The 18,918-nt window shown below is 35.3% G+C and overlaps 1 protein-coding gene across 10 annotated transcripts in view; it reads left to right on the forward strand.

Moving 5' to 3' along the window:
• Positions 1-18,918, forward strand: part of dab1 (Dab, reelin signal transducer, homolog 1) — a 418,200-nt gene that overhangs the window by 114,961 nt on the left and 284,321 nt on the right. For 9 of the 10 annotated variants that reach the window (XM_031899802.1, XM_031899803.1, XM_031899801.1 and 6 more), the window contains exon 3: positions 1,914-1,972. The exons of the other annotated variant lie outside the window; for it this stretch is intronic. The gene's annotated coding sequence lies outside the window, so the exon portion shown is untranslated. The remainder of the gene's footprint in view (positions 1-1,913; positions 1,973-18,918) is intronic. 10 annotated transcript variants of the gene reach the window in all.

Raw genomic sequence — 18,918 nt, forward strand, 5'->3', positions numbered from 1 at the left:
AAAACTGTAATTTTTGTTGTGACCATTTTTTTTTTGCCGGGACTTAACGTGATTACAGTTTGAGTATTTGCATGTGCAATATGCGAGCAATAGATAAACAAAAATCATAGTCAGAAGAAAACTCAAACAATGTGAAAAAAACTCAGAAATGAATACATTTGCTTTATTTTTTGTTCTTGTTCACTGACATATTTAAATGGGGACACATTGATTGTGTTATATTAAACTCAAGTGGAAAATAAACTCAGTCATTTGAATTTGATGGTTTGGAGTGGTTTGCCTTCAGGTTAACATTTAGTTATAGAATGGTCTATCCTTAGCAAACTTTTTATATAGGGGCCCATTAATTGACATTCCCATTTTCGTGGTTTTAGAGGTTTTTGAATCCAACAAACTCATTTTCTCTAAAACTATGCCAAGTGATTTATTAAAACATCCTTTTAAAAAAAGCATTAATGAAAAAAAAAACAAATGCAAAAGCCAAGAATTTTTTGTTTCACAAATGAAAGAGTCAAAAAACCCTAAAAACCTCTAAAATCACGAACCAAAGAAAGATTAGCCAACTGAAAAAGGACAGCTGCCATTGACTTCTACATTTCCTTGACAGCTTTTAGATGGCATATTTTTACTTTGCCATACATTGTCTCAGAATCGCGCTCTCTGTATCATACTAAACATCACAATAAAGGTGAACAACCCCTTAAATAAATCTGGATCTTTTATCCAGAATATTTGGGTTGTGGGGTTTTCCAGATTAGTTTTGTTTCCTGTAATACAGAATATGTGTTACTGCTGTGCAATTTACTATAATTTTATGCTTTAATTTAGTACCATATTTAATTTGGCTCTGATTTAATTGCTTTTAAAATACATAGTATATGTGCAACATTTTAAACCTGTCTAGTGAAAGAAGAAGCCAGCTTAATATGTATAAGCAAATTACTGTAACTAGTGGTGGGCAGATTCCAATATCTGTGGACAAGAATGAAATGCACATTCATGCCATTTGTTTAATATACAAGCTTAGAAAAGCCAGTGCCAAGTTTGTCGCTACTGGTAGAACCATATGTTTTCAAGACTATCTGTCCAACCATTTTCCCACAAACACTGGCCAAGTTTCAGCAGGCCAATTTTTGCTCCCTAGGCACATGGCAAAATACTAGCAAACTCTTCCAGCTGTACAGATGGCAAAGTTAAACCACTGCAACACATTGTGAAATTAGAAACTTTTTGCAGCATATAAACAAAAACACCATGAAATGGGTTCAAAAGGAATATAAAAGACACCGCCAAATTGTACATACACAGAGTAAATTAATATTCCTAATAGATGTAGGCATCTCTGTGTGAATGTAGCAGAGAGTATAGGGAAAAGTGGAGTATGCTTTGCATTTGGTGGTGATTAATCATGTTCATGTGGGTTTGTTTTACTGTATATATTTGTAGTGTGAACAGGATTTAGAATTAGATGGCCTTTTTAAGCCATGAAAGTGTGTAAGGATTTACAAGCTAAGATGGTATAACAGAACAGCAGTTTTTCAGCAGCATTTGAAGAATCGTGCCTTGAACTGAATAACCTACAAGCACTGATGCGCCCAAGTTCTAATGCATCAATTTGCTTGACTCTGCAAAGTTCAGGTAGAGTTTTATGATCCAGAAATCTGTGGCCTAGAAATCTATAAAATACATCAAGGCCATTTCTTATAGTTTCCTATTTAAACAAACAATTTTAGTTTTTCTACAGCTTTTCTTTTCTCTGCAGTAACAATATAGTGCCTTGTACTATATTATAACTAATAAAGCATGAATCTATGTTTGTGGTAGTATATATAGTACATAATGTAATTTAAATTAGATAAGCTTAATATTTTCTAACTTTTTCTATGAAATCTAAGACATATTTAATTATTTAGGTACAAAAAAGCTGACCTAGACAACCTTTCCCATTGTGGCAAGAATGAACAGTCTTAAGGTATTTATGTTTATTTTATCCTAAAGCAATTATTCCAAGTTTATTACTATAATGGCCATATACTATAACCTTTATAAAGGGCCTAACAGTACAGAATCACTGTCACTGCTGCATCATGAAATACTGGTGCCATTATGCTATAAAATTCTAGGCCATGGTTGTCAAGAAATGCTGTGGCTATTGTCAAGAAATGCTGGAATGACTGTCTAATAAAATTTTGAGTCTACGGTGATGACTGGGTCATATATTTTTGGAACCACTATGTTATATTTACCTAGGTGCAATATGTCATGAAATGCTGGGACTACTGTATCAAACAACATGACTGTGGCATGTATTATGGAGCTAATATACCATATATTCCTAAGGCCACTATGGTATGCAAGGCTGGGGCCACGGAGCTGTTTTATATTGGTGACACAGAACTGTCCTTCTTTGTGGGTTGCTGGGAACAACCTGTTGGAGTTACATTAACGCTAGAAATGTCCAGTGAAAGCATTTTACTTTAAAAGTGGTTGGTTTTAATTTTAGAATAAACTAAAAGGTTAAATATAAACTTGCTGTCTATGAAATACACAACTACTGATATAGAAAGCAATTTTATTCAGGAGTTTTTAGGAATGGAGGTGTACATATCCTTGTCCTACATAGTTGAGGAATGCAATGCAAAATGAAAAGTGCAACAAAAGTATTGAGTGAACTGAGGAAGAATAATATTACAATTCAAATTGCAGAGTACTACGGAAGGGCATTTCTATAAGGATGCAATTGATTCAGATTATTCTTTTCTATTTTAAAGCTTTTTGGAATATCTACATGTTCATACTGCAAAGTAATATACAGAAGAAATAAAGTGAATACCTATTTTTTTTAAGTCTGCATATAAAATATTCTGTGCAAAGATGTTTTTAGCTGTCACTCTCAACTCATTTCTCAGTTCGTATTGGATTCTTCTACAAACATGTACTTTATATGATAAACAAATGATACTGCAAATACACTAACTTTTAAAGCAAGCAGAGATACAGCAAAGTTAGCTTAATCTATGCCTGGTTATTGATGGCTACTGAGTTAGGATCAGAAAAATATCTTGTGGCAATTCATGAAACCCCTAAACACACCCAAGTTTTTAAAGATTGCTGTTGAATCTATTTATGAAGTATGCTATACAGATTCAGTTAATGTTGGAATAATTAGTAATTGATTAGTAATTCCTATTATGACTTCTTACACCTCAGTGCCAGAGAGGATTAATAACCAGGTTTAAGGTTATCTCAACCTTAACCAGGCTTAAACCAGGTTAAAGGTTATCTCAACATTTCTTATGGGTGACATAGTGCCTGTATTGCTGTTTCATCTACTGAAGAGGTGATTGAATGGCATTAATTAATTTTTCTTGTTAGGGCATCCTAAATTTTATAAATAGAGGAAGGGTTAATTTTGGTTCAACATAAAAAGTATGCCTATTTCCATTGAGTCTAGACCGGATTATCCACATATCAACTGTGTCAGTGTTTTGGTTGATGCTTTAAACAAATAAACAAAAAACTTGGCATTCAAATTGTTCTGGTCAACATTTCATCATAATGAACTAATTGGTCCTCTCATGTCTAGTTACAAATCTGACATCTGATTGTTCAGACTTTGTCTGCAAACATTGAGACAAGACAGACTATGGCAAAAAATTATGTATGGGTAAGGAAGATGATTGGCTACTAAAAATGACTTGTAATGTTAAAAACTAGGACTGTTTGTCATCAGTATGTATTTATGCCTGGTTTACGTGTACAAAGTAACAAAATGAAGATTTTCTAGGATGAATGATGCTATAGGAAATGGCTTTCGCCACTTGATCTTTAGTATACAGTGCCCATGGTCCTGTAATTGGCTGCATGACTGACTATGGAGAAGTTGAGTTTGTTTAGTAGATCTCACTCTTATGTAAGATGATTTTTCAATAGTTCCATATTTTTTGCAAGTTAATAACAGTACAAGTGTATAATGAAAGGACACATTTTCAAAGCAGATGTGTCAGAATGAGACTTACTGCTTTGAGCAGTTGACCACCATTCATTAATGTAGAGTGTTAGAGTTCAATTGGAGCTTAGCTATAACATTCCACTGCACCATCAATCCTTAAAAATTAAGGAGTATTACATTTAAATAAGTGCAATACAATATAATGGGGGCTTAATTAATAGGTGCAAATCAATTTCCTCATAACTTCAAATTGGTAAATGATAAGTAAATGACTGTCACTCGTTATTTTTTTACAAGCGGCTCATAAAAAATGCTTTATTAGTCTGCCACATAGTCTTTTACACAGAGAACAAATCACATTGCTTGTTTTTTTACAGTATTTTTTGCCTCCATTAAATGGGGATAGTTGTATTTCTAAGAGCCCATTGTCCTAGATAACCTAAAGAATCAGTAGAATGTTGAGTGTTCATATTACTGAATAGCACACCATCTCAGCTTCAATTGATTCCAAGTGATACTATTGCTTTTAGATGACATAGGAGACTCTATTAGCTTTATATCTTAAATAGCTTCTATTCATTTTTCTTTAATGAAGATGCTTAAAGCTGTTCCTTTTGTGGACTGCACTGGCGAATGGTAATCTAAAGATATAAATCAGAGTATCTCACATGTCATCTACTACTTTATTGTGTACACAGATACACAGAGAGGTGAGCTCTTAACCCACTTTTATTGACTTTTTAGTGACATTGGTTAATGGAGAGACAGCTGTCCAACTTCCTTATATGCCTCCTCTGAGGATACATACTAAGGATGTGCAAACAAAAAAATCACATCTCTATACAAATCTTTGAAGTCTAAATTACCTATGATTTTTTATTAAAACATGTCTAGCACTAGTAGGAAGTATCTGAAACATGGAGAAATTGCAAAAGACTATTTTGTCTTGTTTCTGTTGGTAGAACCATTATCTATATAATTTTGTATAATTACAGCTAATTACATCTGTGTCAGTCCCAAACCTCTGAATTTGTATGTGGGCATATAAATATAGTGTGTTTGTATAAACACACACACAGAGTATATATTTACACACTTAATTATACTGACCCCTGGAATATAGTCTACTATAAACTATTTATTCATTTGGTCAATGCACTTTGCAATTTATCACGGGTTTATAAAGGATATGAAAACCAAATCTGTGCATATAGCTGAATCTAGTTTATGTGTTTGTGTGTGAATAACTCTATTTATTTCAATAACCAGGTCAATGATGAGTCATATAAAAGCATTATGATTTGTCTTTTTTTTTTTCCTTACGATGAATAAAATCAACATGACTTATGTAATGTACATAATAATAATAATAATAATATGTATGTTTCATAATCATTCTGGGAATACTCACTAAAGTTCAGTTTATACAGCTTTACATTATAATTTAATGGCTTTAAATTAATTGGCTATCTTGTTATAAATTTAAGATTTTTTTATCCACTATAAAAAAATATTGATTTTGACAAAAGTTCTTCATTTTATTATTGACCGAAAATGTAACTTTAATTTTCTTGTGCAAATGGTTAAAACTGCATTTTTGAAACACTGGAAAGTCAATTAAGGAAATAAAATGTGTTATGGACTATAGGAAGCAAAACTGGGGCCAATCCACCCATGGCTTAAACATAATATACAATCAGCGATAGTTTTTTCAAACAAACAAACAAACAAACAAACAAAAATCACACTGGACATGAGGCGTTCTTTCTCTTGGAACATTATTGTTTGAAATCAAATCAAATGTGGTAGGTGACCTAGATGTTAAATAATCAGATTGTAATGGAAAGGTTACCAAAGCTCACTTCTAGAATCACTGTTTTGAGCTGTGCCTTTCAAAGATGTAAGACTTGTAGCATTTCAAAAACACTCATGGGCACCATTCAGCTGAAATATTCCTTTTTTTAAGATTCTGTCTCTGTATTTGACCCTCTGTGTTAGAGGAAATTGTTGTTTCCAGAGTTTCTGAAGATAAAACCTTCATAAAGCTGCTTGCTGAAATGCGGCAACACAATTAATATGAATATAAGGGTTTTAAGATTACAAGATTTATTTTTTATTTATTCTCAACAACAAGTATTTAAAGCAAACTGGAATATTGTGATACATAAGTTTGTGTTGTTTCTGTATGTAAAAGCTCCGGTGTGATTCTTTATGCCAGATACACAAACATTTTTCTCCACAATGGAATTTACCAATTATATTTAAATTACTCTGAATAACTCATTTTGAAACTGGAGTATAAATTAAATTGGAAGAGACGTATGCAGTTTTCCTGATGACATTGGTTTCTATACAATTTTTCAATGTGTGGCTGCAACAGCTCTTGAAACCTTAATAAATTTGCTGGATTTGATAGTGATGTGTAGGTATAAAAATGGAATTTTATCATACACCAAATATTACACAGGGAGAAGCATGAATGTTGACTTATTTAATAGAAGATCTGAATAAATACAGCAAAAATAAAGCAAAAATGATTACAAATGTGGAACATATCCAAATAAGAATCCAAAAAAGGATTTTTGGAGCTCTTGCAAATTAATAATTTACAAAAACCTCAAATTCTTCTAGATGGTGAAGTGTTGTACAGGTATCAGACCCCCTTATCCAGAAACCCATTATCCAGAAAGTTCCAAATTACGGAAAGGCCATCTCCCATAGACTCCATTTTAATCAAATAATTCACATTTTTAAAAATGATTTCCTTTTTCTCTGTAATAATAAAACAGCACCTTGTACTTGATCCCAACTAAGATATAATTAATCCTTATTGGAGGCAAAACAATCCTATTGGGTTTATGTAATGTTTAAATAATGTTTTTAGCAGACTTTAGGTAGGAGATCTGAATTACGGAAATACCCCTAATCTGGAAAACGCCAGGTCCCGAACATTCTGCATAATGGGTCCCATACCTATATTAGTATTTTTTGTGGTTTTTACACTTGAAAATAATAATAAAAAAATGGATTTTTAAGTAATTAGTAAAATACAACATTTTTAGAGCTAGAAAGTACAGTTTGGAAAACGAAACAAAATATGAGTAAATGGGCCCCTATTGTATATTTAGTCTAGGATCAGGACTGTGATTCAATTCTAGTTTGATTCTGTATGAATTTAACCTCTCTACTGCTACCCAGAATGTGCTGTTTTTCATAAATTTCTGCTTAGATCTGTTGTTTTTGTGCTTCAAGTAGAAAAACATGCTGTTTTTGACATCACTCTACTCATTATTTACTATTTATAGCAGTATAGAATCCATTTAAAAGTCAAAAATAGTTAGTTTATCCCTGAACAAGCAGGTGGAGTTCTTTTCCAACATGCAGAAACAATGAAGTATTTTCCAAAGGCTGCCCACTTTCTTTTTTTCTTCTAAATGAAACTCAACAGACAGATAGGAACATTTGCCAGTGGTTATAACAATATGTTTACTGTACCCTGGCATGGCAGTTGGATTAGTCAAACTGTACAGCTGAAACACTGGAAAACAGAGAATGATAGATGTAGTATTATCCGTACATACGGCGACAGTATCTTGGCTGATTGATATTGTAATAACCTTTCCATTTAAACCTTTCAGGCAGTTACCATGCCACTGCCACTTATTATGCAGACTGCAGTAACTAAAACATTCATTTGCTTGTCTGTTGGTGCAACATGTAGCCAATCAAAAAGCACTATGTAGCAGAATGCCTGGAAGCAAAGAGGTTAATTGTAAGGTTAATTAACAAACAGCAATCACAGTTCCTCAAACATTTGCTGAGATTAGGGAAATAATTATTGGGTCATGCCAACATTTAGTGCAAAAGAATATTCATTGTAGCAGGAAAGGTGCTATTAACTCTTGAGTGATGTTTTATTTTAGTGTACTGAATTTGTTGCCTATTTGCAAATATTAGAATACTGTAACTCTCCTTATAAATACAATATGTATGCAATTCATTATACTGCAGAATTAAATTCTATTTATTTTTCTGATTTAATTTACTTTTCAGGCTAAATTATAAGTAACATAAATCAATATTACACAATAGATCAACAGTATATTTAAATCCATCTATGCTTGATAACCTTTGAGAGGGTGACACTGGGAGTCAAGGCTAACCCAAACTGCACTTTACTAATGATATTCCTCATATGTTTAAGAATTAGTGAACTGAAAAGGATATTTCCTTTTCATGGGCTATTAAACTATTTCAAGAATGAGACTAAAAGGAAGCGAAAGGAGTCGCCATGCTCCTGATCATACTGCATAAATTTGCTGAATAATAATATTCAGAGCTTTCATCTTTAAGTAATGACCACACTTCTAAAACCTACAGACCAGCTGAAATGTTCTTCCTTCCCAAGAATGCTGTCAAAAGGACAGCAGGCATGAACTGTATATTGTCCTACCAGTTTGCAATTTGCCTTTTCTACACCTACACATGACTGGGTCTAAAAGATCCAGTAAAGTTTTATGAAGAGGTAATGATTATTCCCGCTTGGTAAATTTTAGAATTGGCAATGAACAGTTTAAAAATTTGACAATTTGCAGATCATCAAAATATTCCGATAATGCATTACTAACTGATTCACTGAATACAAATTATAACTCAATTCACAATTTGCTGCTTTCAATTGATTAGTGTACTGTAAATTATGAATTGATTTTTAATTTGCTTCTCTGAACTGAACTAATTCAAAATTCTATTGCAGATCCATTTTTTGGACACAAATCATGAATCAAGGTTTATAAAGCTTATGATGCAGCAATCATAGTGTTTATCATTGAAGCTTTATCATTCATTTGCATTATACATTAATCAGTATTTACTTGTGATCTTTCAAGAGGTGGAGGTGGTAAAGATTTATTTCTAATCAAAAGACATCGGTAAACAGCATGTAATGGGGAAAAAATTGCTATTACAAAAATAAATGATCATACAGTAATTTGTAGATTGTAGGTGCCTTGTTATTCCTAGTAACTTGGGCCAGCATATTACAGGATGAAGTTTATGGTGCTAACCCGGCAAAAGGACAAATATTTTGTAATAATTGCACATACAGGTGCAGCCTAGTGCCTTTATCATGTTGTTGCGTTATGTCTCTTCTTGTTAACACAAGGAACAAAATTACCAAAATTCGGCACCACATGGTCTGTGGAATTTTCTATTGTGTTTTGCTGGCAAGTCTTTGCACTATCTAGCACCATCTAATGACAGGATTTAACACTCAAAAAATGGTGTCTGGACATGGTGAGACAAAATGTGAAAACCTGCTGGCTGCATCTGTATACACACATATTTGTGGCTTTTTTAACCTATTTTTCCATGTAAAGGACCACAGTTCACCTTCCATATCTTTTCTGTTCCAAAACTGCAGACGTTGCACCTGAACAATTATCACACAGGGAAAGCTCTAGTAGAAATTAGTATCTAATTATGCTGTACTGAAAGAAATAACATGATATTTATATTTTATTCATTACAGCAAGAGGGATCAGATTTTGTAGGATCCCACAAAATTTTTATGAAAATCTCCTATCTGGTTATGACCCAATTGTAACACCATGATTGCATCTTATAATTTTTTATAAATTAAAGGCTGTTTTGTTAAAAGAAAAACTAGACATTTAAGTTGGGATGGCGTACGTGTCGCTATGATTTATGGACGTCGCACAAAGTTGCCTTGAGAGGCAACTTTGGGCGACTTCCGGAAATCCTAGCCATCCCACCGGTGATTTACATTCTTGCCAGTGGAATGGGCATTGCGCGGAGATTAGTCACCCGCAGCAAAGAAGATTTGTCGCCCGCTGATTAATCTTCCTGTCTGTCACTGCCCTTATGGCCCATGGGGAGATAAGTTGCTTGCCGTTAAATCTTGGCTACCGCAGGTGACTGAAATCGCTGATGGAAAGGCATACACGCCACTTCTTTTTTCTGAAGTTGTGCAAATTTTGCTCGTGAGCGTGAACATAACAGTTTGGAATGTGTGTTAGTGATAATGCTGAAAAGGCAAGAAAAAAGCAGAGGTTAAAAGACAAAGAGCTATAAGATGAAACTGCATTTTTGCCTGTTATTAGAATAACATGGTTTATAGAAAAAGATTCAAACAAGATGGTCTGGCTTATTATGCTTTCATCAAACCTATTTAGAAAATAAACTATTGCAGGCATAAAATCTTGAAAGACTGCCTTGGTGTATTGACGGCATGAGCTTAGAACTGTGTTTGCCTCTTCCTTTATGGAAATGAAGCAGTGAGCTTCAGAGATTATAAAAGGCTTCTTATTGATTTCACTGTCTTATTCAGCAACAGCAACTTGTACTTCTAAAAGGGCTTCCATTCTTTTCTAATAGCATATAGGCCTTAAAGGGGACCTAACACCCTAATAAATATTTAAAAATCCTTTTCTATTATGTTAGTTGAGCAAAATAAATTTAACTTATACTATATATATAATTGTAATGGTTGTTCCCTTTGGTCTTGGAATTCACAGCCACAGCAAGCAGACAGGCCCTAATTTGAGGACACTTTATAAAAGCAATTTTTTTTATCACCCCAACTTCTTGTGTATGGGCCTAATGCCCATGACCATGCACAGAACTGGGAGGGGTAATGTGAGGAGTGCAGTGACATTTTGGAAGTGCTTAGACTTAATCTAAATGCCAGTTATAGTGATCCTTTTTGGTGTTGTTTACTGTAACTTATAAATCAATACTATGGATATTTGAGAAAAATGAGCCTTGATATGTTTTCCTGTCTCTTTATAAACTGGATATAGCACAGTGTGTATAGATATGACTAAACAATCACACTACCCAGTATTTGTGACGTTATCCAGAATTTTATACCTGAGACCCACTGCTTAGAAAACAGGTGCTTAGCTTGCTCATGTATGAAGCACTTCCTGATATGACATTAGACTTTCTTTTCATTGCTGGTATGCTTAATGTTCAATTCATCTTACAGTGAGGTGCTATTATCAGTACAGCCCTTTTTATATTTAGGTGGTAAAGGACCCTAAGGACTAGATAAGTATACTTGACCTTCTCAGTTAGGAATGTTTATGTTCCAAGATTTATATCTAGGTACAATTTAGTATGATATCTGTTATCTAATACATAAAGTACATTTATTTTCTTGGGACCAATACTACTTCACCCAAGTTTATATAAAATCAATATGGGATCTGCTGTGCACAACAACTGTCCATAGGCATCTGGGTTGTGATGTCATAAACCTTCCTGATGGAAAAGCCTCATGCATTGCGTCATTCATGCAACAGGGTTTCTAAAGGTCAAAAAAATAGTCAGCCACTCAAAATTCTAGTCTTAGGGCTACAGTTAGTTTTGTTATATTTTGGAGAGTTCATTGAAATGACACTTGGTTTATGCTTCTCTGAGTAAGTCTCAGAGTAATCCTGCCATTCCATGCATAGAGCAGATTTGAAAAAGAGTGTATTGGGAATAGCACAAAGTGAAGGATTTTGGGTATAAAATGTAGTTTGTTTTCTACAGACCTTACCTATTGATGCCAATCGGAATGAGAAATTTGTTTTTCTAACCTTTATGAAAGTAGCCATCCCATTTCAGCTGAAAGCCTCATGTACTTTCTGCTTCAGTGCAACTTTGTGTTTTTTCTGCAGAACAGAATGTTCTTGTTCTTCATAAAGTAATTATTTCTAATTACAGTTTTGTTTAGATAAAAAATACAAATGGCAAAGTGACTTCTTACTTTAATCAATTATGAGACTAATAATGATTAATATTGCTTTAATGTTCTTATTTATATATTACTGCAAGATGAATTGCACAATTTCTTTGTTCTAGTGCTTGTTTCTGTCGCTTAATCATAAAGGGCATTACATTCTACTAAGCTAGAAACATTGTATGATATCTGAGAGGGGAAATGTGCCTACACTGGGGGATTAATTAAGGTGCTTCACAATCTAGAGTTCTAGAGTTCCCAGGACAACAGAGCAGATGAAACAATATATAGCTTTATGTTGAAGATATTAGTATCAGCCTGACCACTGTGGTAACCAGTCACTTTGGCCCCAAATTTCAGTGCAGAAGTTAAACCACTAACTCCTATATGTTATAAAAGGTGCTATGTTTACCCATTAGAGGTTACCTATAGCAACCAATCAGCAGATAACAATTAATGAGCACCTGTTTAAAAACAAACGTCTTATTGGTTGCTATTGGTTACTGCTCAAGGGCAAACTTAGTGCCTTTTATTACATATGGGGGATTTACTCTCAATAAGCATAAGTGTGTATATGTATAGTTAATTAAAGTTCATACATAATATGGAATTATTAATGTCTAAAACAGGGATGTTGCAGGTGGAAATTATTTCTACAATATCTTGCAGTTTGGCCAAAACTCACATAAGGTAGATTTTATTACTATTGCCTAAATCTATTACTACGTAAGTGAATTACTCATTCTGAATAGCACAGCTGCACAGTGCAGTGACTGACTGTTACTTATGGCCCATTGCAATAGATTCCCCATTTCTTTTTCATCTTACTGCCCTAAACAAATGGTAGGTTATATATTACATGGAAACAGATCGTGCTTGTTAGCCACTAAGGAGCAATACGGCTGTCTGTGTACAAACACTAACGTTGCCAGGCTCATTTAAATCACACTAAATGAATCGAATCGTTGTTGTGGAATGGGAGTTCAGGATTTCCCACATCACATATGCTACATCTTCATTCTCGGATACTGATTCATCTAAATGGAATACAGCCCCACTAACCTGTTACATGTTATTGGCACAATAGGTTAAATGGATATTAATCACATTGGGCAAAGTGGCACTGCAGAAGAATATATAGTAATATAAAACCCTAGGCATGTTAGACAAATGCAAGCCAAAGGAAAATGAGAAAAGTAAAGGTAAAGTATATCATGTTCCAGGCATTTATTTTATTGTGGGTTTTCTTAATAATAAAAACATAACTGTTTGTGGAAAACCACATTATAATTGGTACATAGAGCATTTATCAGCAGCCTAATTTAGACATATTAAAGTGGAGAAAGGAAGCAGTCTTGTTATTTAAATACCAGTCTGTCATGGTTAAGGACAAACTTTACTTGCAATATATAAATAATTTATCTGAACAATGTAAGATCAGCCACTCTGTATTCATAAATTCTTTCTTCATTCCACTGCTTCAGAAAAAGGAGGAATGACACTCTGTTCCCATTAGTGATGTGCGGGTTGACCCGAAACCCACGGGTCTGGTGGGTATGGGTTGATATTTAGAATAGCACTGTGGGTTTAGGTTGGGTGCGGGTCACACTGGAGAAGTACACTCCTCCTCTGCATCCAAAGATCCCCTGTCTGAGAACTAGATGCATGTGCAGAAGCAGCATACAGAGCAAGGAGATGTGGGTACGGGTTGGTAGTGGGTCTTACAATGGTGACATTTTGCAGGTTGTGTGGGTTAGGGTTTTGCGGCCTGGGTTTTTTTCTGACTGATCTGTACCCATTTTAATTCAGGACAGTATATTGGCCTTCATTGCTTGCTCTTACTTGTGTGTTTACAGGTTTCCTTTTGATTTATATATTGCAGAGAATGAGGAATTGTATACACTAATTGATAAATAGGTACTTAACCAATTTATGTGCCGAAGACTGTGACAGAAATTGTTTCAGGGGACTGACACTGGTGTGCAGCATTTAAGGGTAAAACAACCCCACCCACAACCCAACAACAAGAGGCTGGCCATGCCTTGAAAGTCGCTGTATAAATAACATGTACAAATGATATGGACAGTCCCAGTGTGAGTCTATATTCAGTGGTATATCCTGTGAGACACTGTTTGTGAGATGTCCCACAATTTACATTTAATGCATCCTGAAATATCAGTGGAGCTGCCAATCCGTAGGACACTAGTGACACTATGATCTTTAACCTCTACATTAGGAATTTATATTAGACAGCTTTTTACCTTTATTCATGCTGTTCTTGAAACATTCAGATCCAGATACAGGCGACATTGGCACTGGTGAATTAAACTCAAATGGTCTTAACATTCTCCAGTAATGAAAGGGAAGTCAAACAGGCAAAATATTTGTGTATATTATAACATGTCCTACAGCTGTGTGCGTGACCCATCTAGCTCATCACCACAAAAAAGAAGCCATGTTACCACCCAGTCAAGACTAGGTACAGGACTTCATAGCCTCAACAGACTGCTCTGTGTAACTTGGACCTCATGCACCATAGTAGGCACAAACAACAGTATAATATAGATGTGTGCATGTAGGAGCAAGCGCTTTATGTATGCTGCAGTTTGGCATTCATTTTTGCGCCTGGCGTTTCTTTTCCAATAGCCCTATAGTGATCTGTCCTTGAAAATTCAGTATATACTACTATCATTCTTTCTGTTATGTATTCATCCAGTGAATTACATTCATATGTCAAAATGATGATAGAAAATGAAATAGCTGGCCATTCTGTTTACACTATCTAGATAAACTATCTGAATCAATTTGTTGGCTATGGCATACCTCTGCCTGCAGTTATCCCAGCTTTGTTTGCAGAGAGATCATTGAATGATTCTGTCACTAAATCAACAGTAAGTTAAATTGAGAACTAAAAGTGCTTTATTACATGGTATCAGAGGGAATTAGATTGGAAGGCAGAATAAGAATCTCACTATGCTTTGTGATGCAGTACTTCTGATCATTGACTTAGAATAATCACATACTTCTGTATTAATATTGTTATCTTTATTCGTTTGAAGCACTGACACACAGGTATTTTCAAGCAAAATTTTGGCTTGCCCAGTAGATCTTGCAAGGTAGTCAGTTGCCTGAAGTACAGAGTAGGTAACTTGCCCAAGGCCACAAGGAGGATACCCAAATCATCATAGAACGCTGAATGCTAAAAAAAGATACAGTGTTTCTCAAACTTAATTAAATAGGTAGCTTTTGGCAGAGAGCCCAGAAAAGTTAACACGCTACATCTACACTTACATACAATTCTAACTAATAAGCTAAACAGGTCTCTTGGGGGAACTAAGAATTGCAGCTTAGAGGGCATTGTCACCAAGACCCCAAAACCCCCAGAACTGTTGTTAAATGGGAGTGGTATTTAGGGGCATGGTCACATTTTTTTTCAAATGTTGGGAGGTATATAATATGACTATTCAGGAGCTGCAATATGATTAATTGTAATCAAATTCTATATATATTATACCTTGTTTATTAGTAGTAAATGTGTATATATGTTACATATATAAGCCATTGCTTATACAGTATATGTAATGAAGAAATGTTATAAGAAAGGATGGTATAACTGAACACTTGAGTGCTAACTTTTGTTGAAGTTTTAATCTACAAATACCTTTAGGAATATATATCTTTTTTTCCTTAAAACACTTGTAAAAACATATAAACAGCCCATAGAGAAAGGCTTTACCCTGTCAAAACAGAGCTCGCTAAAAGAAAATGATAATGTATTTCCTAATGGTGTCTCTCACAGCTGTATACACTGATTTAATCTTCCCAAAACACTCTGTTGTTTATGAGGCCTTTGGGTTCAATTTTATGCCTGAGTGAAGATGATGCTAATAGCTGCCATATTTATGTTTAAGGACCTACAAAAAGATTTAGCTAAGTATTTTAAAGCAATGAACCTTATGAAAGTACATTCATTTTTACACTAAATTTTTTTCCCTTGTAAAATAATTGTCATTAGAGGATTTTGCACAAATTGTAGGTATAATTGATAGGAGTGCAATTGAATGCATAATGTACCTGTATATTTGATATTTTTTTATTATGTGGATCATGGTGAGATCATAAGGGGTACATGTAGCATCTTACTGAAGCCCACCCAGGTGTTGGGAGACTTGTTACAGTTTATCTCTATATTAAAGCTTACATAAAACCTGGTTTATGGGTTGACGTAACAATCTTTTTTTAAAATGTAGCTTTATTTCACTTTATCTTTCTGAAAAACAGCTAAAAAAACCCCCAGATTTCAGTATTAATAATTGCTCTTATTTCTCACAGCACAACATCTAGCTGATAAATCAGATTTGTAATCCAGTTTTTCCTAATTCAGTACACTGCCCACCAGCCTAACATGATGGATACAGAGCTGTGGTAAGAAGGGCTGCTGGAGCCCAACACCCAAAAGTATTAAAAGTAGGAAGATGAAGGTTTCTGACTATTAAATTTCTATTGAAGAAACGCATTGTGTCTACATCACTTAGCTCTTTGGGGATGCTGGGATTCTGGGTGATCTAGTACCTAGAAATATAGGTAGAGGAGTAATGGTTTTGAACCAACATGTTCATCTCAAGAACCTGCTATTATGCTTCTGTAGTCTCTCAGTCTAACAAAGTAAAGGTATCAAAATATGTGTAGGGGTTTACCAAAAATGGGCCCTTAGGACAGAAACCCCTAGGACAGGCCACAGGGTGGTGCTGGGTAACAGGGACACTGGGATGACTGGGTTGTCAGTAGTTAACAGGGTGTATACCTGTAGTTCGGGTTATGGCCACAGGGTGGTGCATAGGCCCATATAAGGGATTGCAGCCATGTGCTGAAGGCAGATATTTTGGGGACTGCTCCAGGCGGGAGTACCCCAGGTACAGCTTAGTTAGAAGTTTTGGTAATAGATTGCTCTAGGAGTAATATGTAGTACACCATAGGTTAGAATGGGCAGACATGACCCCTCCAGGAATGGTAGTGAGGTTATGACCTCCCAGCGTTACATCTGCTGGAGTGCAGGGCCACAAGTGGCTAGGGACGGTGTACCAAGACACCACTAGTCCAGGATCTCGGATTTGAGGATGCTTCGTGTGAGTACCGGTGTGGGTCCCTGTGGTGATGCTTCTAGCGTGAGTACCGGGGAGGGCTCCAAGAGGGGGTGCCTCCTGACACGAGTACCGGGAAGGTCACCTAGAGGGGAGCATGTGGCGTGAGTACCGTGAAGTAGTCCAACAGAAAAAGAGTATCAATGAGTAGTAAGGAGATATGCCCTGCATGCTGTATCAATATATATGCCACTCCTGGAGAGGACCCTGCCTAAATAAACCGTGCATCTATTTCACATACAATATTGTGTCTGCGTAAGTAAGCGGGGGCTCAGGACTCCTGTAGCGCCAAGTATAGTGCTCCAGCAGGTAGTGCCACACAAGCATGTAACAAGTGGGCTACATATGCATAAGTAACCTAATGGGGGGGGGATCCCTGCTTATCCAGGCTGTGGAAAATAGAGCACTGTTATATTGCAACTCATTTCTTACCTTGGCGTTTTGGTGGTGTTGCAAGAAAGGGTTTTGCAAGCTGAATTATAAAAATCATCATTTGTTTCTTCATAAAGAAGAATGTGAAATAACAGCCTCACCATTACAGAACACTTCATAGAAATGGATCCCTTCCAGTGGAAGCCTCCATAATAATATACAGTAGTCCATAATAATATACAGTATATCTAGTTGTAAGTCAGTGGAATTGTGGTAATTCAGTTGCCATTCCCGGCATGAAGTTTTCACTTTGATTTATTTATCAGTATTGTACATTTCAGCATAGGCTTTTTCGCACAAAACGCTGCAAAGATGTACATAATAAGTGCTATCTGAACCTTGAAAAGTCTTAATGGATTTTTTGTTTGCAATTTCTAAAGTTCATTAGATTGGTCAATTTATTATGTAAATGAGGTTGCTACTCAAGAATGCTATTTAACAGAATGTATGTCTATGAGCCAATAGATTATTAAAAATTTTATTGCAGGCTTATCTGATAATCTCTGAAAAATTAATTCAGTGACTTAAATGAAATATTCATGACCCTATTGATATTTGGCCAGAGAGAAGTAACCATTAAGTACCATTTAGAAAATGTATTCCTTAATTTACTTTTTAATCTTCATCTGAACTGCTATATTCACATAACTACAGTTAGACAGAAGGTATTTGCAGCATTAAAGTTGCCAGCAAAAATTGCCTGCCTGAGAGCAGGCAATAATTGCTCCCGTTTGTAGGCCAATCACAAACAGGTTTCACATCACATCACATGGTAAAGTGGACCTGTCACCCAGGCATAAATAGCCGTATAATAAAAATTATACATGAAACCCAAACTCAATCAATACACATTATAAAAGCATTTAAAAATCCCAGCTGTCAATCATATATTGCTTACCCCGCCTCTATGCCTAAGGCACAGAGGTGTGGCTGTCAGTTACTTTCACTTTCAATTCAGAACTTCTTAGATGTTGCTGCTCTCCTCACATCCCCCTCCTAATCATCTAATTTTGGAACCAGAGTATGGACATGGGTATCAGATCCCCCCATACTGGCACAGAAACAAGATTTTGGCAGGGTGCAAAGCTTGCCTTCATAACGGTGTCCACAAAATGGCGCCTGCCTGCTTGCTGCAATTGTGAATTTCAAGGCTGAAGAAAATAAGATTCAAATCATTTCTATAGTGTAAGTGAAGTTTATTTCACTTGACTAACACAATAGAAAACAATTTGGAATTATTTCTTAGGGTGACAGGTCCCCTTTAAACAAAGTGAATACTGCCCCTTTAATGATAGAATACAAAAGGGTCTTAAGCTCCATGCATCCTGTTGTCAAACCAGCCCTTAACGCTTATCCATTTAGAAATTACTCAGCGCTGTGCAGAACCAACAATCCAACTCTTTTTTACTTTTAAAAAGAAGGGAGAGAAGGAGAAAGACAAACTAAGTTTCATTCAAATGGGGGAATTACTTAAAGCATACACTTCCTCTTTATTATTATTATTATTATTATTAACATTTATTTATAAAGCGCCAACATATTGCGCAGCGCTGTACAATAAGTGGGTTTCATAGTAAGTTTATTGTAAAGTTACCATTCTAAGTGCACAGTTATATGGGAACACAACACAATTTATTAGAAAATTC

This window comes from Xenopus tropicalis, chromosome 4 (genome assembly GCF_000004195.4).
Source record: "Xenopus tropicalis strain Nigerian chromosome 4, UCB_Xtro_10.0, whole genome shotgun sequence".
NCBI classification, from domain to species: domain Eukaryota; kingdom Metazoa; phylum Chordata; class Amphibia; order Anura; family Pipidae; genus Xenopus; species Xenopus tropicalis.